Source organism: Mobula birostris, chromosome 13, assembly GCF_030028105.1.
Source record: "Mobula birostris isolate sMobBir1 chromosome 13, sMobBir1.hap1, whole genome shotgun sequence".
Lineage (NCBI taxonomy): Eukaryota > Metazoa > Chordata > Chondrichthyes > Myliobatiformes > Myliobatidae > Mobula > Mobula birostris.
This window is the reverse complement of record NC_092382.1, coordinates 20,752,244-20,776,376: the sequence shown is the minus strand read 5'-3', so window position 1 is coordinate 20,776,376 and position 24,133 is coordinate 20,752,244. Positions and strand designations below refer to the sequence as shown.

The 24,133-nt window shown below is 50.8% G+C and overlaps 1 protein-coding gene, 1 non-coding gene and 2 pseudogenes across 2 annotated transcripts in view; 1 reads left to right on the top strand and 3 right to left on the bottom strand.

Annotated features, from left to right (window-relative positions):
* Positions 1–3,936, bottom strand: part of LOC140208557 (uncharacterized) — a 28,255-nt gene extending 24,319 nt beyond the window's left edge. Inside the window, exon 1 of the mRNA XM_072277305.1 lies at positions 3,897–3,936. The gene's annotated coding sequence lies outside the window, so the exon portion shown is untranslated. The remainder of the gene's footprint in view (positions 1–3,896) is intronic.
* Positions 3,937–11,289: 7,353 nt separating this feature from the next.
* On the bottom strand, positions 11,290–11,470 carry LOC140208856 (U2 spliceosomal RNA; annotated as a pseudogene).
* A 5,080-nt stretch (positions 11,471–16,550) lies between these two features.
* Positions 16,551–16,685, bottom strand: LOC140208796 (U2 spliceosomal RNA; annotated as a pseudogene).
* A 6,653-nt stretch (positions 16,686–23,338) lies between these two features.
* LOC140208770 (U2 spliceosomal RNA) lies at positions 23,339–23,521 on the top strand. The gene has a single exon (XR_011888925.1). It is a non-coding gene; the product is annotated as a U2 spliceosomal RNA (small nuclear RNA).
* The last annotated feature ends 612 nt before the right edge of the window (positions 23,522–24,133 follow it).

Genomic DNA, 24,133 nt, shown 5'->3' with positions numbered 1-24,133 from the left:
CCACCACTGCTGGCAGTGCATTCCACGCACCCACCACTCTCTGTGTAATAAAACTTACCCCTGACATCTCCCAGTATCTATTTCCAAGCACCTTAAAACTATGCTCCCTCATGTTAGCCATTTCAACCTTGGGGAAAAACCTCTGGCTATCCACGTGATCAATGCCCCTCATCATCTTATACACCTCAAAAAGGCTCTAATCATGAACAAGGAAATTATACATTGCTTTGAGGATTTGTTGGAAGTATACAAAATTATGAGGGTATAGATCGGGTGAATGCAAGCAGCTTTTTCCACTGAGGTTGGGTGGGATGACAACCAGAGGTCATGGGTACGTAGGGAAGGTGAAAATTTAATGGGAACATGTGGAAAAGCTCGTGAGAGTATGGAATGAGATGTCAGCACAAGTGGTGAATATGAGCTCTTTTTCACAAATAAGAGAAGTTTGGATGGGAGCCTGGATGACAGGGGTATGGAGGGCGATGGTCCCGGTGCAGATAGTTGCGTTACAGATTAAATGTTTTTTCAGCATTAACTAGATGGGCCAAATAGCCTGTTTCTGTACGGAAGTCCTCCATGTTCCTATGACAGAGAAGCTGGCCAAACTTGTCTGGAAGGGAAAAGGTAGGAGTGACAACGGAGTAGCAACGGCTGGAGTTTCTGGGAGCAATTCAGGAGCTGAGTGACAGATACATCCCAAAGAAGTGGAAGCATTGGAAAGGCAGGAGGACACAACCGTGGCTAAAATGAGAAGCCAAAGCCAACATAAAAGCCAAAGAGAGGGCAAACAAAAGAGCAAAAACTATTAGGAAACTTTTAGAAACCAACAGAAGATGACTTAAAAAAAAAGTCAGCTGAGCATAGGGTGTGGAATTATGACATTGTAGTCATTAATGAGTCTTGGTGGCACCCAACAGTCTGAGGCATTTAGGGGAACAAAATATCCGGGGCCTCAATATCTCTTGAAAACCAAGGTTCCCTGCATCAGTTACCTTTCAACTTTTATTTTGGCAGGCATATACAAACTAGACACCCTCAAAACTTCACTTCTGAAGGCCTCCCACTTACCAAGTACTCCTTTGCCAGAAAACAGCCTGTCCCAAACCACACTTGTCAGATCCTTTCTGATACCATCAAAATTGACCTTTCTCCAATTTAGAACCTCAACGCATGGTCCAGACCTCTCTTTTCCCATACTTACTTTGAATCTCATGGCATTATGATCACTAATTTCTGTCACCAGCCCTGGATCATTTCCTAACAGCTTACTGAACACTTCTACATCAGGAATTCTATGTACTGATTAAGGGCACATTTGACAAACTCTACCCCATCTAGTCCCTTTACAATATGGGAGTCCCAGTCAATATATGGAAAGATAAAATCACTTACTGAATCAACCTTTGTTTCTTGGCATGGTCTACCATCTCTCTACAAATTGGTTCCTCTAAATCCCTCAGACTGTTCGGTGCAACCAAGTCCCAATAATGGCTACAATATCATAATTCCCTGTCCTGCGCTCATCTGGCTTTCCTGCGATACTTCTTGCATTGTGATATACACAGCTCACCACATTCATCACACCATGCTCAACCATTTGATTGCTGAATCTATCTGAGGTCTGAACAACATCTGACTAGTGTCAAGAAAACAAACTCTCCCTCATTGTCACAAAAATAAAGGGGCTGATTGTGGATGACAGGAAGAATGGAGACCGGCTAACCCCTATTGAAATCAATGGATCTGGGGTTGAGAGGGTGAACAGCTTTAAGTTCCTCGGCATAAACATCACCAAGGATCTTACGTGGTCTGTACATACCGGCTGTGTTGTGAAACGAGCACAACAGCACCTCTTTCACCTCAGACGGTTGAAGAAGTTTGGGATAAGGCCCCAAATCCTAAGAACTTTCTACAGGGACACAATTGAGAGCATCCTGACTGGCTGCATCACTGCCTGGTATGGGAACTGTACTTCCTTTAATCACAGGAACCTGCAGAGAGTGGTGCAGATAGCCCAGCACATCTGTAGATGTGAACTTCCCACTATTCAGGACATTTACAGAGACAGGTGTGTAAAAAGGGCCCGAAGGATATTGGGGACGCAATTCACCACAACCACAAACTGTTCCTGCTGCTACCATCCAGGAAACGGTACCACAGCAAAAGGACCAGCAGGCTCCGGGACATCATCTTCCACCAGGCCATCAGACTGATTAATTCATGCTGATACAATTGCATTTCTATGTTATATTGACTGTCCTATGTACAAACTATTTATTATATATTACTATAAATTACACATTGCACATTTAGACATAAAAGTAACAAAGATTTCTACTCCTCATGTATAGGAAGAATGTATGTAATAAAGTCAATTCAATTCAATCTCTCCACTATCTGTTCTGTCATTCTGGTTCCCATTCCCCCTACAACTTATTTTAACCTCATCACCCCTCACCCCACACTAGAAGCATTACCACTAGGATATCAGTCCCCTCTTGTTCTGTTCCGCTAAATACCGAATCCCCTATCAGCCCTTTGACTTTCCTCTGCCAGGTAATCCCCCCAACAGTTTCTAAAGTGGTCCACCTGCTGTTGCGTGGGATGGCAGCAAGAGTACTCTGCGATGGCTATTTAACCTCATTCCCCTTCCTGACTCTCACCCAGTTTCCTGTGTCCTACACCTTGGGTGTAACTCACCTCTCTTCATGTCATATCTATCACCCCCTCCGACTCCTGGATGATCCGGAATTCATCCATTTCAAGTTCCAACTCCGTAAAGTGCAGGGTTACAAGCTGCAGCTGGATGCACATCTTGTAGGTGAGGGCATCAGGGACACTGGAGGTCTCCCCACCTTCCCACCAATCTCCCCTCTAATTTGTAATGACCAGTGTGCACATAAAGCTTATACTGTGCATTCTTTTAACCAGTGACATGTGCACAATGAATTTTATATAGCGAGGTATTTATTTCAACAGCCAGCAAATCACTGTCAGTAAGAACTTTGATCTCCTCTGGGTTCGATCGAGTTCATCTACACTCTCACACAATTTATGTAGCAGGCCTGTAACGGGTAATAAAGGATTTTCCCACCAGAGCTTTTGCACATTGTCCATATGTGTTTCTCTTGCTAAATGACACTTTAAAAAGTCAGAATTCCAAATATCACTCCACTTCTTCCCACTTGCAAATTCTCCAGCAACTTTTGCATCACCACAATACACACAGGTAACAACAGTTTCTGTATTGTACATAAATATTTCCACTGAACCCTCCCCCAGGTGACTGACAGTGGTGAACTCAGTGATGGCAATGCCAATGAATATGAAGGGAAGGGCAGTAGTCTGTCTCATTGGAGTCTGGCACATTTGTGATGTGAAAGCTACTTGTTGCCCAGGGCAAAGGTGTTTGATATCATTATGTACCCAGAGAGAGTGGGACAAAACATGTTCTCACGGGTAGAAAAGTCCAGAACAAGAGGGGGTGGAACAAGCAACAGACACAAAATGCTGGGGGAACTCAGCAGGCCAGGCAGCATCTATGGAAAAGAGTACTAATGCTGAGTTCCTCCAGCAATTTGTGTGTGTTGCTCGGATTTCCAGCATCTGCAGATTTTCTCTTGTTTGTGACTGGAGGCAGAACAAAGGTGATTTTCACAACAGCTGATGTAAAAGATTTTGTTCCCTTTCTCCGAGTTCCCGATCCTTGCATTTAGACAGCTGGAGCTCAGCTCTGTCTGAGAGACCCATCGGTTCCCATTCCCTCATCAGCCGGAAGCTCCCCGGGGCCCGTGTACGGATGGTGGGGCTGAGAGAGAGGGAAGAGAGCAGGACTGTCCCGGGATTGCGGGTCACGGAGTCCGGAGTCACAGCATCGCCCCGAGATTCTCGCTTACCTGCGCCCGATCCTGGAGCCGTGATCCCGAGGCCTTTGTGTACTACGCGCATGCGTGATATTCACCAACGTCATCAACCTTGACGCCTGCGCATTTGATCAATGCTTCAGCGCCGGCGAAATTTTTAACGCAGGCCCTTATGGGTCATCCCGGTGCCATTAATCGTTTCTGCAAGCACTAGTTCCTTGTCCACCTCAGTTTTTTTGTGTATATAGAATACTCAGCAACTGTTTTAACGCAGAAAGCGGCTCCCGTAAACAATATACTCAATATCAACATGTATCTAATGCCAAAGTACAATCCTCTTAAAAATATAGATATAAAACACAAGGGGTTCTGCTGTTACTGGAAATGCAGAGACGCACACACACAAAATGCTGAAGCAACTCTGCAGTTCAGGCAGCAACTAAGCAGAGGAGCACACAGTCTAGGCATTCTGAAGGAGCTCGGCCTAATCGTTGTCTATTTATTCCTCTCCACATTTGCTGTCTGATCTGTTGATTTCCACCAGTAATTTGCAGAATTTAACCACACTTTTTTCAGTTAACCAGTTTCCAGATGTTTCTAATCCTTCATTTGTAGCCACATGCTGCCGGTCTGATTCACTTCCTCCTCGTCCTTGTAAATGATAGGCCCCATTTCCTTTTGGAGCCCCAAAGATCTGACTCAGGATGCCAACTCTAGTTTCTGACTCTGCTCCATCGAACATTCACTCGCTAGTCTGCTGTCGGACTTCACAGGCGCATTGCAACAACCCAACTGTCTTTGTAATTACTGAAAATGACACGAAATGTTGAAAAGAGCAGCGGAGAAGGAATTTAACCCCCTTAGTCCAGAGTCCTGAGGAATGTCAAAGCTACAGTGAGCTCATCATCTGATTCAAACTGGAGAAAATCATGCAGGGAATTCGTACAGGTGTATAAAATCATGAGAGGCATTGGTCGTGGAATAGCCAGTTGCTTTTTCCCTGGACTGAAATGGCGAACACTCGGGGGCAGAGCGTTAAGGTGTTTGAAAGTATTTGCAAGACAGAAGTCAGAGCGGTGGGCGTATGGAATGCACTGCCGGTGATGGTGGTGGAGGCGGATGCAATTGAGTCTTTAAAGAGAATAGATAGGTACGTGGAGCTTAGAAAAATAGAGGGCTATGTGCGACGGTAACTCTAGGCTGTTTGGAGAGTAGGTTACATGGTCGGCACAACACTGTGGGCCGAACAGCCTGTACTGTGCTATTGATTTCTATGATTCTATGAAATTCAAGGGAAGTCTGCTATCCCACGGAGTGGTGACTAGCTGCAACCTGTCATCACAGGGAGAGTGAGAGGGGAACGGCAGGGATGGATTTTAAAATACTGATATGGAACAGAAACATGGGCAGGGACCAGATGGGCCGAGTGGCCTCTCTCGTGTACATTGTGAGTGTGGTAGAGACAGTAAGTACCTGAGACACGGGATTTGATACAGAACCGATTTATCTTTCACAGATCCACAACATTAAACATCAGTCTACTTTCAGGCTAATTATCAGCAGAACGAACTCCTCCAATGCTCAGTGACCAGGGTTCAGTCCTGGGTGCGATGAGCAGCCGCAAGAACTGCAGATTCTGACGGTAACAGTCCCTCATGAACCTGCAGCTGCCTTCAGTCACCGTGATGGTTAAACATTTAACACGGAGCTAATTTGAACTTCCTCCCTGATGTGAAGTTTCTGGTGTTGCAGCAGCTGTGAAGATTGAGTAAAACTCTTTGCTCACTCTCGACAGAAATGTGGCCTCTATTTATTGTGAACTCACTAGAGACAGTAAGTACCTGTTGTGGCTGTGATTCCCATACACAAATCCTTTGACTTTTCTACACTGCTAAAAGTTTACAAAGCACGTCAGTGGGTGAAGGACATTTCAACTGAGATAATTTTAGTCTCCATGGTGCCTTCTGGTAAAACACTGTCACAACTCAAAACAATTTGGAGGAACAAGATTTCATCTTCTAACTAGCTACAGTTCCGGCATCAGGCACAATAAGAAACGTTCTGCTTCCCTCTCGGTATCAAAATGGATCATTCCTCCCCTTCCTCAGTCTGTGACTTGGCTCAGTTTGTCTGTCTCCTTTGCATTCTGAGCATGTGCCACACACCTACTAAGATCACATTTTATTTACACGGCTGTGACTGGAGACTTTCTGATTATTATGTCCCTCCTGGCATTTGACGGTGGTAAACTAGGAGCCAGCAATGGTATTGACCCTCAGGAGTACCTGATTAGGTTTTCTCTTTGGAGACCGATAAACTGCCGGTTGTGTGTGGTCGGATGAGTGGGTCGTTTTCAGACTGGAAGGAGGTATCGTTTGGAGTACCCCAGAAATCAGTCCCTGACCACAGTTCTTCACAGTTTAATGGCCTGGCAGAGGCAGCGAGACGTGAGATGTCCCAGTCTGCTGGTGACGCAGAAAGAGCGGAGTTGGGGGAGGGGAGGCTATTCACATACAATTTCGTAGCTTTGCAATCTGTACACAGTGCACTGTGGGGCTGCAGTGGCGGGTTCCATTGCTGGGATCAGTGCACAGTCACTGTGGGCTATGAGGATTTTGTGAATAAAGTGCCGTTCTTCTGTTTAGTATCTCAAGCCGCAGAGCAAGCCCATCGTTGGTATACTTAAGTTGTATTTATGGCGTTGTGATAACTAGATGATAGCCCTCCACGACCTCTCTGTCCTTTCCTTTCAATATTCGACTTCACTCGTAAATCTGTCATCCGATGCATTGACATAGAACTCGCTAATACAAAAGTAAAATTTTTTCACCAACAACCCTATGGCTTCTAAGCAAACAACGTTACTTTATTTGCTAATTATATTTTGTGATAATTAGTGAGTGCAACCGTGTCATATTATTAAATTAAGTATTATATGTTTTATTGTACCAGTTACACACTGAAATGCAGTGATAGGCTATAATCTTGTTAATGTCTTAACTATCACTACATTTCTGTGGAGCTCTGGAATTCATAAATTTCTTTCATCTTGGTTTAGTGCTTGACATTGTAAGAAGCCCTATTCATATATATATTCACAGATTCACAGGTGAAGTGTCGCCTCACCTGGAAAGATGTTTGGACAACGGAGAGAGTTCGGCCGTCCGGCCCTTTCACTGTGACACCCCGAACTCCACATCAAATCCGTCCAAACCAATCTGGGTGAACTTTAATGACCAATAAATATAATTCCTCTCAGTGATCAGCTGTCTGAGTGATCCCCTGACTCTGAGAGGAAGGGGTGTCTCTGGTCCACATTGTCAGGGTGTTGAGTTTACCAGGAGACAGAGACCGCAGGGACGAGAGGTTTTCTGTTGACTAATACACTGTGTGTGGACCCCGCTGGCAATTCTGGTGTTGTGACCCGAATCGAGACAAACACCAGGCTGCCCACTCCACCAACAACACGGCACAGCCGGACACATAACAGGGGACTTTACATCTCACAACACTGGACTCAGTGATGAAACCCGTGATTAATGTTGTTGTCCCACCGAAATCATCAGAACCGTCCATTCAGGTGTTTTTAAATACGAGCGCTCCCCCACAGGTGACGTCACACAGGCGCACCCACGCGCCTGACGTCACACATGGGTCCCCCACAGCGGGATCTGTCAGCACGTGCGCGGTGTCTTACGTCCCCGCGCGCTGGTGAGCTCGAGCTTTATCGGTTTAACGGCTGGGCTACTAATCACGTGACCATCCCCTCCCCCATCGTTGTCAACAGAGGAGTCTGGAGCTCCACCATTCCCATTGGTGCGAAACGATGTCAATCACTGGTTACAACCAATAGTGGAGGCGGACCAGCCGAGAGGGCGTTACCCCCGATGACACCGTCTCCCGAACTTTCCGTCACGGCGGGACAACCGTCAAAGTAAATGTCCGCTTTCTGATTTATTTCCATTTCCCTCCGAGGGAAGTTGGGGCGTTTGTGAAGCGTCTCCTGCGGCCGGAGTCTGATGTGTCGCTGAGAGGTAGGAGGAGACCGCTCGGCCCGTCGGTTTGATGCCGGTTCCCCGGGGAGGGAGAGGATGAAGACGGTGAGAGAGGGGGCGGACAGGATGTTTGTCCCGGTGGGGACAGGAGGGGCTCATCTGTGGAAATGTCTGAGCCCACGGTGGTGGCGATTCACCACATTGGGGGGCAAACACCGGCAGACTGTTGCCCTGCAAGCGGGGCCGATGGTCCGGGCAAAGTGACAATTATTTGTGTTTTGTTGAGACTGTACCGGGAATATGGTGTAAAATCCCGCTCCCCACACTAACACGGGTCACACAGACCAAAGAACAAACTGCCGGAGGAACTCAGTGGGTCGGGCAGCATCTGTGGAGGGAAATGGACCGTCAACATTTCGGGCCGAGACCCTCCCTCTGGACTGAGAGTGGACGGGAAATAGTCCGAGAAAAGAGGTGAGGGGTGGGGATGGGGCAAGAGCTGGGGAGTGAGAGGTGGATCCAGGTGAGGGGGAGGTGGGAAGGTGGAAATAGTGACGGGGGTGGGAGGTGAGTGGTTGGGGCAACACGGGGCTGCAGAAGATGGAAATTAATTCCATAGAGGATTAACAAAGAGATTAGAGAGTATTTGCTATAGAGAGTGCAATGAAGATTCACCAGACTGATCCCTGGAGTGGTGGGTCATCATATGAAGAAAGATCAAATGTGATAACCGTTTCATTTAGAGAATCGAGGACTGAGAGGTGAACACATTGAAATGCACAACATCATTACCGGCTGAACCAGGGATCCCAGTCTCTGAAAAAGGGGGTGGACTGTCCGGGACTGAGATGAGGGGATATGTCTCCACTCCGAGGGTGGTGAATGTCTGTAAATCCCCACCACAGAGGGCGGTGAAGACTCGGTGATCGTCTTCACATAAAACAGAGGCCGGCAGATGTGTGCAGACCAGAGGGATCGAGGAAATGAGGATCGGGCAGAAACATGTGGCTGAGATGGGAGAGCAGCCATCATCTTGTTGATGGTTAGAGGGGCTGAATGGCCAACTCCTGCTGTTTCTCACTTGATGTTTCCTGTCCAGTGAGGCTGGAGGAATGTGAATAGTAATTAGTGTTCATACACATGGAGGGATTTAAATGAAACCTGCACATTTCCTGTTTGGGTCTGAATTGAGTGATTAGATCAGACCGGACGCAGCTTTGTCATTGTGCCGACTCCAGATACAAAGCCAATGAAACGCAGTTGGCATCTGGACTCGGGGGGGGGGGGGGGTCGGGACCGTCACGTGACGGCTCTGCCCATTTACCTGGCCGGAAACACGTCACCTGCCAATCAAGGTTTGACCCCGCCTCGTCCATCAATGCACACCTCACCATTGGCCTCGTTAATTAGCCTTGTACTTGGCCTCGGGTAATTGGCCTTTGTAATCAGTTTAACCCTGCTGGCACCGAGCCATTGGCTTCCCTGTGAATCACCTGGGCTGGAGCTTCCAGACCTATAAAGCAGCCCACGTGTGCGTGACCCTTTCTCTTTTGTGCTGCCTCCGAGGGACCACCCTGCTGTCCGTGAGTTGTGCTTTGAATAGGGTTGGGAGTGTGGATATTGTCCCTAAGCAGAAGAGCCGCGCCTGCACAAAGTCAAGGGTGGTTGTTTACTTTGTCCCCACGCGATTTAATGTGATTTATTGCTGATCCGACTACTGTAAGTTGTGCGCGTGTTGCTTCCGTTGCCATTTTCCCCCGTTTGCCTTCTGTAAATAAAATCCTTCACTACCCAGACTGTGAGCCCAGAGCCCTTGACTTTGAGACCTGCAGAATCTGTTTCCTCACTGGCGCTGCGTGGGGAAAGTGTTCTGGAACAGGGGCAAAATGGCCAGTACAGGCACCGAGCGTAGGATTCCCGGCTGGACCGACGAGAGAGGGATTTGAGGCCTGGCGGACCACGGTAAACCGGTGGACTGGCCCGAGCAGTTGGACCCACGTTGCGAGCACCTGGCCGCGGGGCTGCTCCGGCTGTGGGATGAGGGGGGCCCCAACATGAGCCTCTCTGATCAAGAGGCGAGCGCCCCGGGGAGCCTGTCTGATCAACTACGCCCCACGGGCGCCGCAGCCGAAGATCCGGGTAGGCTCTACCCTGTGGGATCGGGTGGTGACCGCTGTGAGGGTCCGATACCCCACCCTCCTGGAGTGGGATCTACACCGGCGCCCGCAATGGGGTACGGTCAGTCAGGGCACCCGGGTTGTTAGAGAGTGGGCGCTGGTCAACGGCATCTACCAGGGAGCCTGCGACCGTAATTTTTATAAAACACTCGGGTGACCGGTACCGTCGCAGGATACCTGGTCACCACCGCGCACCCCGATATAGTCAGTGATCCTGCCCCTCATGACACCAGCTAACGGGAGGACCGTGCGGGATGGTATCACCCTCCTTGAATAGATGCAGTGGGGGCAGAGGCAAGGGCTGGAGACAAGCCCTCCCCGTTTTACGCGCAGGCAGCTGTACATGGACATGGATCCCCAACCCTGACCTCTGCACCCTGTGGAAGGAGCTTTGTGGCGGTGGGGTGGTGGGCAACTGGGCGATTGCACTCATTCTCGTTATTTATCATCGCTGTGTGTATATTATGTTGTCTGCCAAATTTTTATGAGCACGTCTGTCTTTCTTTAGTTCTGTATAGTCAGATATAGCGTTCACCTTATAAATAGAGTAAGATGTATTCCTTTCCTTTTCACTGCGGGAACGCCTGGCGAGTGGCGAGGCTGCCGAGGGGTGGACTGTGCTGACTGTCACGTGACAGCACCGCCCACGCCTGGTCAGAAGACACGCCCCCTGCCAATCAAGGATTGACCCCTCCTCGCCCATCACTGCACACCTAACCACCGGCCTTGTAATCAGCTTAACCCTGCCGGCACCGAGCCGTTAGCGTTCCTGTGAATTACCTGGGCCGGGCACTTCAGCCTTCCTGCATGAGAAGGGCTGGACGCTCTCTTTGCCATTTCCGAGGGACCACTCTGCTTCATTCCAGGCTGAGAACCGTGGAACAGCGCTGGAGGAAATTGTTGATAAGCTGTGCATTGAATAGGGTTGGTGATTGTCCCTGATAGCATTGAGCCGTGCCTGTACAGTGAAGGGGCTCGGGCATCGTATTGACTTTTCCCTTGGATGTGTGTGTGTGTACTTTATTCCCACGTTCGTTATTAATCGTCTGCGTATGTTTTACTGCCGACCTGACTTTATCCACGACTGCTGTAAATTGTGTGCGTGCTGTTTCTGTTGCCATTTTCCCATGGTTGCCTTTGAGCTGCTGTGTCCCCTCATTAAAAACAAATGTAGCCTGCGAAAAGTACGAGGCAGAAACAGGAAGCATAGAGACAACCGGATTCTATTTTTCATTTGTTGTTAGTTTCCCCGAGGAGAGGTGCACCGTTCCCGGAGGCACTGCAATACCGGGTCGATGCGCGGAGTGGACGGAGCAAGCCCCTATTCCATCTCCCTGTTCCAAAAATCAATTTAATATATGGTCCCCAGATAAGGGACGTATCAGATATTAAACTGATAAGAACAGATTTTTTTTTTTTTTTTATTTCAAAATATACTTTATTCAAAAATAAATATATACAGTAAACCATTCAATAACTTTTCATCCTTTACATACGTTTCCATTATACTCAGTAAAATACCCGTGTTTATGGCCACCCATGTGGCACTCCAGTAGTTCAGCTTAGCATCTCATTGTTGAGGGGTATACTCCTCGCCCACCGACCCCTCCCACTCCCACGGGTGGGGAAACCTATACTGTGGTCCTTCCCCACCGGGCCCTTGCGGTGGCTGCACCAAGTTTCAGTGCGTCCCTCAGCACGTACTCCTGCAGCCGAGAGTGTGCCAGTCGGCAGCATTCTCCCACGGACATCTCCATGTGCTGGTAGATCACCAAGTTTCGGGCTGACCAAAGAGCGTCTTTCACCGAGTTGATGATCTGCCAGCAGCACCGGATGTTGGTCTCCGTGTGCGTCCCCGGGAACAGCCCGTAGATCAGAGAGTCCTCTGTCACGCAGCTGCTGGGGATGAAACGTGACACTAGCCCGTCCATCCTCCTCCACACCCTCTTTGCGAACTGGCAGTGTGCAAAGAGGTGGGTCACAGACTCCTCCTCACTGCAGTCCTCCCGTGGGCAGTGGGGTGCGGAGACGACGTTCCGGGCATACAGGAGGGCTCTGACTGGGAGGGCCCCTCTCACCGCCAGCCAGGCGAGGTCTTGGTGCCTGTTGGTGAGATCTGGCGATGAGGCATTTTGCCAGATGAACTGGACAGTCTGCTCAGGGAACCACCCCACTGTGTCCATCACGTCCTTCTCCTGCAGTGCCTGCAGGACACTTCGTGCCGACCACTGCCTGATGGCCTTGTGGTCAAAGGCGTTCTCCTGGAAGAACTTTGCTACGTGGGATAGGTATGCCGGCAACGACCAGCTGACTGGGGCGTTGCGCGGGAGTGGGGCCAGACCCATCCTTCGCAGCCAGGGCGACAAGTAGAACCTGGGCACATAGTGGTACTTGGTGCCCACATACCTGGGCTCTACACACAACCTGATGCAGCCACATACGAAGCTGGCCATCAGGGTGAGGGCGACATTGGGGACGTTCTTGCCCCCGTTGTCCAGGGACTTGTGCATGGCGGTCCGTCTCACCCGCTCCATCTTGGATCCCCAGACGAATCTGAAGACAGCCCGGGTGATTTCCGAGCTGTAGGAGTGGGGGACGGGCCAGACCTGCGCCAAGTACAGCAGCCCTGAGAGCACCTCACACCTGATGACCAGGTTCTTGCCCGTTATCGACAGGGAGCGCCCTCCCCACAGTCCCAGTTTCTGTTTCACCTTGGCAGTCCGCTCCTGCCAGTTCTTGTTGCACGCCTCAGCCCCTCCGAACCAGATCCCCAACACCCTCACGTGGTCAGACCTGATGGTGAAGGGGACGCTGGATCGGTCGGGCCAGTTGCCAAAGAGCATGGCTTCGCTCTTCGTGCGGTTGACCCTGGCCCCCGACGCTAGCTCGAACTGTTCGCAGGTGCCAATCAACCTGCGAACTGACCTCGGATCAGAGCAGAAGACGGTGACGTCGTCCATGTACAGGGAGGTTTTCACTTGGGTCCCTCCACTGCCTGGCAGCGTCACCCCTCTTATGCCCTCATCCCTCCTGATGGCTTCCACAAAGGGTTCTATGCAGCAGACAAACAAGACAGGGGAGAGGGGGCAGCCCTGCCTGACTCCAGACCTGATGGGGAAGCTGTCTGTTTCCCACCCGTTGACCTGGACTGCACTACGGATGTCTGTGTAGAGCAGTCTGATCCAATTCCGGATTCCCTCCCCAAATCCCATTTTGGAGAGCACGTCCGCCATGTACGTGTGCGATATCCTGTCGAAGGCTTTCTCCTGGTCCAAGCTGACCAGGCAGGCGTCCACCCCCCTGTCCTGCACGTAGGCGATGGTGTCCCTCAGCAGCGCGAGGCTGTCTGAGATCTTCCTGCCCGGTACAGCACAGGTTTGGTCCGGGTGGATCACCTGTCCCAGAGCAGACTTGACCCTGTTGGCGATAGCCTTGGACAGGATCTTGTAGTCCACATTCAGGAGAGAGATGGGTCTCCAATTCCTAATGTCCTCCCTTTCCCCCTTCTGCTTGTAGATGAGGGTGATGATGCCCTTCCTCATGGACTCAGACATACTGCCGGCCAGAAGCATAGCGTTGTACACTTCCAGCAGGTCTGGGCCCATCCAGTTCCACAGAGCCGAGTACAACTCGGCCGGTAAGCCGTCGCTTCCGGGAGTCTTACCCGACCCGAAGGAACGGATGGAGCCTGTCAGCTCGTCCAGGGTCAGTGGCCGATCCAGACTCTCCCGCTTGCCGTCGTCTAAGACCTGCGTGATAGACGACAGGAAGTTGCGGGAGGCTGTGGATTCTGTGGCCTTTTCCTCGTACAGACCGGCATAGAAGGACTTGCAGATCCTCAGTATGTCGGTCTGCGAGGACGCGACTGAGCCGTCCTCTTCCTTAAGGTTGTGGATCACAGAGCTCCCCCTGTGCACCTTTTGGAAGAAGAAGCGTGAGCACGTCTCGTCCTGCTCCACGGTTTGGACCCTTGATCGGAAGATGATCTTGGAGGATTCGGCGGCGAGGTGCTGGGCTTGCCGGCCCTTCACCTCTCGCAGTTCCTCCCTGACATCCACCCCCTTCGACTGCAGAAGGAGAAGTTGCTGCAACTCTGTCTGGAGTTTACGCAGTTCCCTCTGCTCCTGCCTTGCCTTCTGAATACCCTTGCGGATGAAGAACCTCTTAATGTTCTCCTTGGTGGCTTCCCACCAGTGAACCGGGGAATCAAAGAAGGCTTTCAAGGTTCTCCAACCTGTGTACTCCCTCTCTAGTTCCTCGATGTTCTCTGGGGTCAGCAGCTTTACGTTCAGCTTCCACGTCCCCCTGCCTGCCTTCTGGTCCTCCCGTAAGTGACAGGTGGCTCTCAGAAGGCAGTGGTCAGAGAAGAACACCGGCGTGACGTCGGTGGACCTGACCGTGAGGGACTCAGACAGGAAGAGGAAGTCGATCCGGGAGCGGGCTGAGCCGTCCGATCGTGTCCAGGTGGCTTGCGGCTGTGCTCCACCTGTGGGGGTGCCAAAGGCGTCGCGCAGCTTGGCTGTCTTCACCATTTCCCTCAGGAGTCTAGAGGTACTGTCTAGCCTGCCGTCGGCACTGCCGGGTCCTCCAGCCGCATCAATGGTGCAATTGAAGTCTCCGGCCAGAACGACCGGCTGGGTCGTCACCAGCAGCTGTGGGAGCTGCTCGAAGACGGCCAGCCGCTCGCTCCGCACGGGGGAGGCGTACACGTTGATCAGCCGGAGCGGAGTGCCCCGGTATTTGACGTCTGCTACCAGGAGGCGCCCCGCAACCACCTCTTTAACTTGGGTGATTGAGAAGTTGCCTCCCCGCAGCAGAATCCCCAGGCCGGAAGCGCGACAATCGTTGCCCCCCGACCACACCGACAAACCTTTTTTCCACCACCGTGACCACCTCCGGTAGTTACGGAGATGTGGTAGTCCACACTCCTGGAGGAAGGTCACATCGGCCTTTACAGTGTCCAGGTACTGGAGCGTGCTGACGCATCGCCCAGTACTCTTCAAACTTCGCACATTCAAGCACGCCAATTTAAGGTCTGCCATCGTTAAGTCTTTTATTTTGGCTGCTCTCCGTCCTCGCTCTTGCCATCCTGAGCCTTCATCCCCACCGCCTTTGTGAAGTTTTCCACCTCCTGTGGGCTCAGGTACTGCTGGTAGTACTCCTCCGTGTGTGGCCGTTCTGGTTCTGGGTCTGGGCCCGGGGGGTTGCTGACTTCCTGGGCTGCTTCCCCTTCCGGCTGCTGGGTACCAGCCGTAGCTCTGCTCCCGGATTCCCGGAGCTCTGTGCGTCTGCTGCTCTCCGCCTCCTGTACTTGGGGGGTGGCCAGCAGACTTTCTCCCCTCTCTCTCCTCCTCTCCACCTGTTCTGCCAGCCGCTTCTTCCGCCGGGGCTGCTGGCCTCCCCCAACTCCTTCCTCCTCTGAAGAGGACAGGGTACCAGGGGCTGCGTGGTTCCCTGCCCTTTTCTGGCGTTGCTCCGCCTTCTGTCGCTTGGCCGCCGCCTTTTGGGTCTTTTTTCGTTTCACGACCTTCCATTCGGTTTCCGCCTCCGCTCTCCCCTCCTCCATGGACTCCTGCTCGTCGTTTGCCTGGTCCTGGAGGGTCTGCAGTGGGGTGGCAGGTCTTGGGGTGCTTGCACCTTCCTCCCTGGTCTCGTCATCCGTCCTGTCGGGTGCCTCATCTGCAGCGCTGGCGGGTACGTCCGCATCAGCCTGGGCCCTTTCAGGGCCAGCACCTCCCCTGGTCGCCTGTGCGTAGGTGCCCCCACGCTTCGGGCAGGCTCTGTACAGGTGGCCGGCCTGTCCGCAGAGGTTGCAGGCCTTGGCCTGCGTGCAGTCTTTGGTCAGGTGGCCTTCCATTTTACAGTTCTTGCACATCACCACCCTGCACTGGGCTGCGATGTGCCCTTCCTTGCCGCAGTTTCGGCACACCCTGGGTTGTCCCGCGTACACCATGTACCCTCGGTTCCCTCCGATGGCGAAGACGGAGGGGGGGTGGATGATGCCGCCGTTGGAATCCAACCTCAGCTTCACCTTCACCTGCCGTTTGCTGGTCCAGATTCCCAGCCCGTCCTTCACGTCCGCTGGTGTTCCTACGCTCTCCACATACCGAGCGAGGAACGTAAGGACATCTACCACTGGCACGTGCGGGTTGAACATGTGCACCGTGATTGTCCTTTCCTGTTGCGTAGCCGTTGCAAAGAGGGGCTGTGCTTTCAGCAGCGACAGCGGCGCCTCTGTCCCCTTCAGCTGAAGCTGCTGGTACAGCTTCTGCCACCCTGCAGCCTGCCGGAAAGTGACATCGAAGAAGCCTGCGAAGTCCTGGACGCAGTAGATGTCATCGGGCGTAAATCCGCAGCAATCCAGCAAGACCTTCCGGATGAAGGTCTCTCGGGTGAAGCCGGTGCCCCCGTTCCGGTCTCGCACTGTCAGCCTGACAGTGTTCTTGATACCCTGGCCTCGAGCTGATGTACTGCTCGCTGCTGCCATCTTCTAACTCACTGCTGTCGTCGCTGGTATGGGGTGTTAGATTGGAGGCCAATCAGCATTAGGATCCACCCCTGCGTCAGCGCGAACTCTCCTCCTCCTCCGCCTTCTGGTCTGATAAGAACAGATACTACACTTGATCTTAGCCAAAAGGCCGAGAAGCGATACCACAAATGTCCAGACCCTTTCAGATCTTGCTAGTCTTCCCTCTATTAAGTTGGACCGACTGTCTACAGGACACCGATTTATCCTACCTCTCTTCAACTTTTGAAGTAGGTTTGGTGTAATTTCGCTCAGTCTTTGACATAAGTTGTATTTTTCTCCCTTGTCGCGAAATCTCTTTCGGAATACAGCTGATCATGTAAAATAGCGGATATTCCGCCAACCAAATGAGAGAGGCGGCCCTGGTTTGTATGCAAACTCCTCCTCCTCAGCAGTTCTGCCCGCCCCCTAGCGTCTGATGTCAGTGCAAGCGTGATGACGTTTACGGAAGGCGTTGCAGCGAGAGAAGCGAAGTTGCGGCCGGGTCGTTTGGCGAGCCTGGCGGGGCAGGTGATTGGGGAGGGGTCCTCCGGAAACGGGAGGAGGGTGGCTAGGAACATCGGGTGGAAGCGATGGCTGGGGATTGCGAAGAAGGAGAGGGTTGTAAATGGGGTAAGTGAGGTCGTTTGATGGGGGACGATGGGTAGTTGAGTTGGTCAGGGAGAGGGACGGGATAGAGTCGGATGAAAGGGAGGGGGTAGGGTTGCAACTCGGACAATATTTAAGTGTGAGCTGGCATGTGGCAAATAACGGCATTGCAGTCAATGGATTATTTCCACAGAAAATAATCTAACCGTCCGGCTGGACTTCATTGGTAAAGAAAGCTTGTTGACCAGAACTGGTTCCATTAAGAAATCGGAGATAATCGGGAGAATGTGGGTATACTACTTTCCTGACATCCGAAGGCCTTTCTGCCGTATCCCACCAGCCAAATACCGGAAGTAATTATGAACATTCCGTATTTGCCTAAGTTTGTCCAGCTCCATCCAGCATTTAACAACATTCTCCAACCTATGGCTTGTATCACTTACTACGTCTCCAAGGAGGAAAAAAAAAGGTGGAAATCTGGGGAAAAGAGGCATAAAATGCCGAAAAGGATTTGGTGGTAATGCAGCATTCTGTAGAGAAAGAAGCAGTTAATGATTCAGATGTGATTCTTAATCATGGCAGTGATCTTTCATCAGTTCTAAGAGCCATTAACCTGACACATTTGCTCTACTTCTCTGCAAAATGCTGACTGAAGTGGCAAGTATTCCCAGCACTTATTTTATTTCAAAAGATTGCCATTCTGTCGTGAGATTATTATCCCAGTTCCTTTCGTCCATCCCTGGGGAGCAATTTTTTTTTTGCAGGACCAGCCACAGATTAGCGTTTCAATAACCCTATGCAGTGAACCCTATTCGTTCAACACTATTGGTGTGATAGAAGAATACTAAGTTGTAGATTACAGAATGTTAAATAACCAGCACTGTAACATTCTGACTTCTTTGCCTTTCTCCCGCTGTGGTTTGGGAACTTTAAAGCTTGGCTGTTTGCAAGGCTGAAGTTTCTCAAATTTATTTTAATCATTTTCTTTTAAATGGTAGTGTAGCTGTGATTGAACAGGGAGATTGCTCTTCAGTGCCAGGGCACATCTCCTGGGCAGAATGTACTAGCCACAGGTCTTTATGATGCATGTTCTACGGGTCTGTGGTGGCCAGTGCTATCATGTTTGCTGTTGTGTTCTGAGGCAGCAGGCTGAGGGTAGCAGACACCGACAGAATCAACAACCCCAGCATCTGCAGATTATTTTGTGTGAACAGAATCAACAAACTCATTCGTAAGGCCAGTGATGTTGTGGGGATGGAACTGGACTCTCTGACGGTGGTGTCTGAAGAGAGGATGCTGTCCAAGTTGCATGCTATCTTGGACAATGTCTCCCATCCACTACATGATGTACTGGTTGGGCACAGGAGTACATTCAGCCAGAGACTCATTCCACCGAGATGCAGTACAGAGCGTCATTCCTGCCTGTGGCCATCAAACTTTACAACTCCTCCCCTGGAGGGTCAGACACCCTGAACCAATAGGCTGGTCCTGGACTTATTTCCTCGCATAATTTACATATTACTATTTAACTATTTATGGTTTTATTATTATTTATGGTGCAACTGTAATGAAAACCAATTTCCCCCAGGATCAATAAAGTATGACTATGATTTTGGGTTACAGAGTTACCCTGGGACCAGCCTGCTGTGAGTTGCCAAGAGTACTGCGATTGGGATGCAAAGAAACTACCTGACACCATGGAAGAAGATTGAACCTTTCTCATTGAGTAAGGAAATGATTTGTAATCTGCCCTTTGGCTAGTGCCGCATTGAGTATAGTGAAGTAATTTGGTGTTGTTTTAAAATTTTGGGCTGTTTTTGGAGCGTTCAAAGGTAGACAGGTAAAACTTTCTCCACCACATTGATGACGTCATTGATGCTGTTTCCAGCTCCCGTGTGGAGCTCGTCAGACTTAGTCTGGAGTGAGCCCTGACGAAGGGTCTCGGTCTGAAACGTCGACTGTACCTCTTCCTAGAGATGCTGCCTGGCCTGCTGCGTTCACCAGCAACTTTTATGTGTGTTGCTTAAAATTCCAGCATCTGCAGATTTCCTCATGTTGTCGTCAGATTTGTCAACTTTCCCACCAACATACACCCCCTCTCTCAAATTTGCTTGGTCCATTTTCATGATCTCACTCCCCTTTCCTGATCTGTCTCTCTGTGTCTCCAGAAACGGATTACCTTCTGGCCTCTTTAACAAACCTACTGACTCCCACAGTTACCTTGTCCACAACAGTTACTTTCTGACATTAAATGGACCTATGGAAACTCTGCTCACACTGTCACTTTCAAGGATACTATTCCCTTCTCTCAGTTTCTTTGTCTCTGCTGCATCTGATTTTATGAGGAGGTTTTTCATGCTAGGACATCCAAGAAATCTTTTTTCAATCAATAAAGGGGTTTCCTGCCCACTGCAATCAATACAGAACTCACCCGTAACTCCTCCATTTCCTGCACGTCTGCCCTCTCCCCATGTCCCCTCCACGACATAATAACGATAGGATTACCTTTTCTGCATCTGCCATTCACTGAAGCTCTGCATTCAACATATTCTCTGCAATTTCCACTATCTCCACCAGGATCTCACCACCAGGCACATCTTCCTCTCCACGTCTGTCTCCATTTATCACAGGGATCACTCTCGCTGTGACTCTCGTCTGCCAAACACCCTGCAACCACAATAAGTGTTACATCTATCCCTACACCTCTTTCATAATCACTCTTCCTCCCAGTGTAGCCTCCTCTACATCAGTGAGACCCAACTCAGTTTGGAGATCACTAACTGATGCACAAACACGAGGAATTCTGCAGATGCTGGAAATTCAAGCAACACACATCAAAGTTGCTGGTGAACGCAGCAGCCCAGGCAGCATCTCCAGGAAGAGGTACAGTCGACGTTTCAGGCCGAGACCCCTCGTCAGGACTAACTGAAGGAAGGGTCTCGGCCTGAAACGTCGACTGTACCTCTCCCTAGAGATGCTGCCTGGCCGACTAATTGATACATCTTCACTCTTTCTGCTACAAGTAGGACTAGAGGAGGAGTACACAGGTTGGAAAACCTTGAAAACCTTTGATTCCCCAGTTCTCTGGTGGGAAGCCACCAAGGAGAACATCAAGAAGTTCTTCATACGCAAGGGTATCCAGAAAGCAAGCCAGGAGCAGAGGGAACTGGTCGAGGCAGGTTTGAGGTTGTCATTTAAAGTTAAATTGGACAGGAAAGGAATGGAAGGTTATGGGCTGAGTGCAGGTCGGTGGGACTAGGTGAGAGTAAGAGTTCAGCGTGGACTAGAAGGGCCAAGATGGCCTCTTTCCGTGCTGTAATTGTTATATGGTTATATGGAACTGCGTAAACTCCAGACAGAGTTGCAGTAACTCCTCCTTCTGCAGTCGAAGGGGGTGGATGTCAGGGAGGAACTGCGAGAGGTGAAGAGCCCGAAAGCCCAGCACCTTGCCGCCGAATCCTCCAAGATCATCTACTGATCAAGGGTCCAAACCGTGGAGCAGGACGAGACGTGCTCAGGCTTCTTCCAGAAGGTGCACAAGGGGAGCTCTGTGATCCTCAACCTTAAGGAAGAGGACGGCTCAGTCGTGTCCTCGTAGAATGACATACTGAGGATCTGCAGGTCCTTCTATGCCGGTCTGTACGATGAAAAGGCCACAGAATCCACAGCCTCCCGCAACTTCCTGTCATCTATCACGCAGGTCTTAGGCGACGGCAAGCGGGAGAGTCTGGATCAGCCACTGACTCTGGTCGAGTTGACAGGCTCCATCCATTCCTTTGGGTCGGGTAAGACTCCCGGAGGCGACGGCTTACCGGCTAAGTTGTACTCGGCTCTGTGGAACTGGATGGGCCCAGACCTGCTGGAAGTGTACAACGCTATGCTTCTGGCCGGCAGTATGTCAGAGTCCATGAGGAAGGGCACGATCACCCTCATCTACAAGCAGAAGGGGGAAAGGGAGGACATCAGGAATTGGAGACCCATCTCTCCTGAATGTGGACTACAAGATCCTGTTGAAGGCCATTGCCAACAGGGTCGAGTCTGCTCTGGGACAGGTGATCCACCCGGACCAAACCTGCGCTGTACCGGGCAGGAAGATCTCAGACAGCCTCACGCTGCTGAGGGACACCATCGCCGATGTGCAGGACGGGGGTGAACGCCTGCCTGGTCAGCTTGGACCAGGAGAAAGTCTTCGACAGGATATTGCACACGTACATGGCGGATGTGCTCTCCAAAATTGGTTTTGGGGAGGGAATCCGGAATCAGATCAGACTGCTCGACATAGACATCTGTAGTGCAGTCCAGGTCAATGGGTGGGAAACCTCTCTCCCCTGTCTTGTTTGCTGCATTGAACCCTTTGCCGAAGCCATCAGGAGGGATGAGGGCATAAGAGGGGTGATGCTGCCAGGCAGTGGAGGGACCCAAGTGAAAACCTCCCTGTACATGGACGACGTCACCCTCTTCTGCTCTGATCCGAGGTCAGTTTGCAGGTTGATTGGCATCTGCGAACAGTTTGAGCTAGTGTTGGAGGCCAGGGTCAACCGCACGAAGAGCGAAGCTATGCTATTCGGCAACTGGCCGGACCGATCCAATGTCCCCTTCGCCATCAGGTCTGACAACGTGAAGGTGTTGGGGATCTGGTTTGGAGGGGCTGAGGCGTGCAACAAGAACTGGCAGGAGCGGACTGCCAAGGTGAAACAGAGACTGGGACTGTGGGGAGGGCGCTCCCTGTCGATAACGGGCAAGAACCTGGTCATCAGGTGTGAGGTGCTCTCAGGGCTGCTGTACTTGGCGCAGGTGTGGCCCGTCCCCAGCTCCTGCAGCTCGGAAATCACCCGAGCTGTCTTCAGATTCGTCTGGGGATCCAAGGTGGAGCGGGTGAGACGGACCGTCATGCACAAGTCCCTGGACAACGGGGGCAAGAACGTCCCCAATGTCGCCCTCACCCTGATGGCCAGCTTCGTGTGTGGCTGCATCAGGTTGTGTGTAGAACCCAGGTATGTGGGCACCAAGTACCACTATGTGCCCAGGTTCTACCTGTCACCCGGGCTAGGAAGGATGGGTCTGGCCCCACTCCCGCGCAACGCCCCCGTCAGCTGGTCGTTGCTGCCATACCTGTCCTTCATAGAAAAGTTCTTCCAGGAGAACGCCTTTGACCACAGGGTCATCAGGCAGTGGTCGGCACGTAATGTCCTGCAGGCACTGCAGGAGAAGGACGAGATGGACACAGTGGGGTGGTTCCTTGAGCAGACCGTCCAGTTCATCTGGCAAAATGCCTCATCGCCAGACCTCACCAACAGTCACCAGGACCTTGCCTGGCTGGCGATGAGAGGGGCCCTCCCAGTCAGATCCCTCCTGTAGGCTTGGAACATCGTCTCCGCTCCCCACTGCTCACGGGAGGACTGCAGTGAGGAGGAGTCTGTGACCCACCTCTTCGCACACTGTCAGTTCGCAGAGAGGGTGTGGAGGATGACGGAAGGGACGGTGTCATGTTTCAACCCCAGCAGCTGCGTAACCGAGGACTCTCTGATCTACGGGCTGTTCCCGGGGACGCACACGGAGACCAACATCCGGTGCTGCTGTCAGATCATCAACTCGGTGAAGGACGCTCTTCGGTCGGCCCGAAAATTGATGATTTACCAGCACATGGAGATGTCCGTGGGAGAATGTGCTGCCGACTGGCACATTCTCAGCTGCAGGAGTACTTTATTGTTGCCAAACAATTGATACTAGAGCGTACAATCATCACAGCGATATTTGATTCTGCTCTTCGTGCTCCCTGGAGTACAAATCGATAGTAAATATTAAAAATTTAAATTATAAATCACGTGCTGGGGGATGCACTCAAACTTGGTGCAGCCACCGCAAAAGCCGGGTGGAGAAGGACCACAGTTTTCGGTTTGTCACCCGCGCGCGGGAGTGCGAGGAGTCGGGTGGCGAAGAGTATTCCTCTCCTCAGTGGTGTGGATAGATGAATCAACATCGTGCTACAGGAGTGGCTGGAAATGTGGAAAGGTATAGACTGTAATGGAACATCAGTAAAGGAATGAGAGTCAATGAATGATTTATTGTAAACATCTTTATTTTGAATAAGGACAGAGTAAACACATGATTTATTGTAAATAACTTTATTTATTGTATAAGGACTTAGGGTCAACAAATGTTTTTTTGCAAATAATTTTATTTTGTAATATTTCTGAATAAAGTATATTTTTCAAAAAAATCAGTTCTTATCAGTTTAAAATCTGATGCGTCCCTTATCTGGGACCATATATTACATTGATTTTTGGAACAGGAAGATGGAATAGGGGCTTCCTTCGTCCACTCCGTGCATCGACCCAGTATTGCAGTGCCCCTCGGAATGCTGCACCTCCCCTTGGGGAGATCAAACAACAAATAAAGAGTAGAATGCAGTTATCCGTACGCATTAACCACCTTAGGCTTTTTCCCTATTCCTTCGTTGTACTTTTACAGGTAGTGTTAATGGTAAGACTCCTGGCAGTGTGGAGCATCAGAGGGTTCTTGAGGTCCGAGTCCATAGGATGCTCAAAGCAGCTGTGCAGGTTGACTCCGTGGTTAAGAAGGTGTACGGTATATTGGCCTTCATCAATCGTGGCATTGAATTTAGGAGCCGAGAGGTAATGTTGCAGCTATATAGACACTGGTCAGACCCCACTTGGAGTACTGGCTCAGATCTGGTCGCTTCACTACAGGAAGGATATGGAAACCATGGGGAGGGTGCAGAGGAGATTTACAAGGATATTGCCTGGATTGGGGAGCATGCCTTATGAGAATAGGTTGAGTGAACTTGGCCTTTTCTCCTTGGAGCAACAGAGGATGAGAGGTGGCCTGATAGAGGTGTATAAGATTATGAGATGCTTTGATTGTGGGGGTGTGAGCTGGGTCTGTGCGGAGGAAGCTTGACTCTGTCTGGCCCCGGGTTTGTGTGCCAGGTCTGTAAAGAGGGAGCTTCAGCCCGTGTTGATT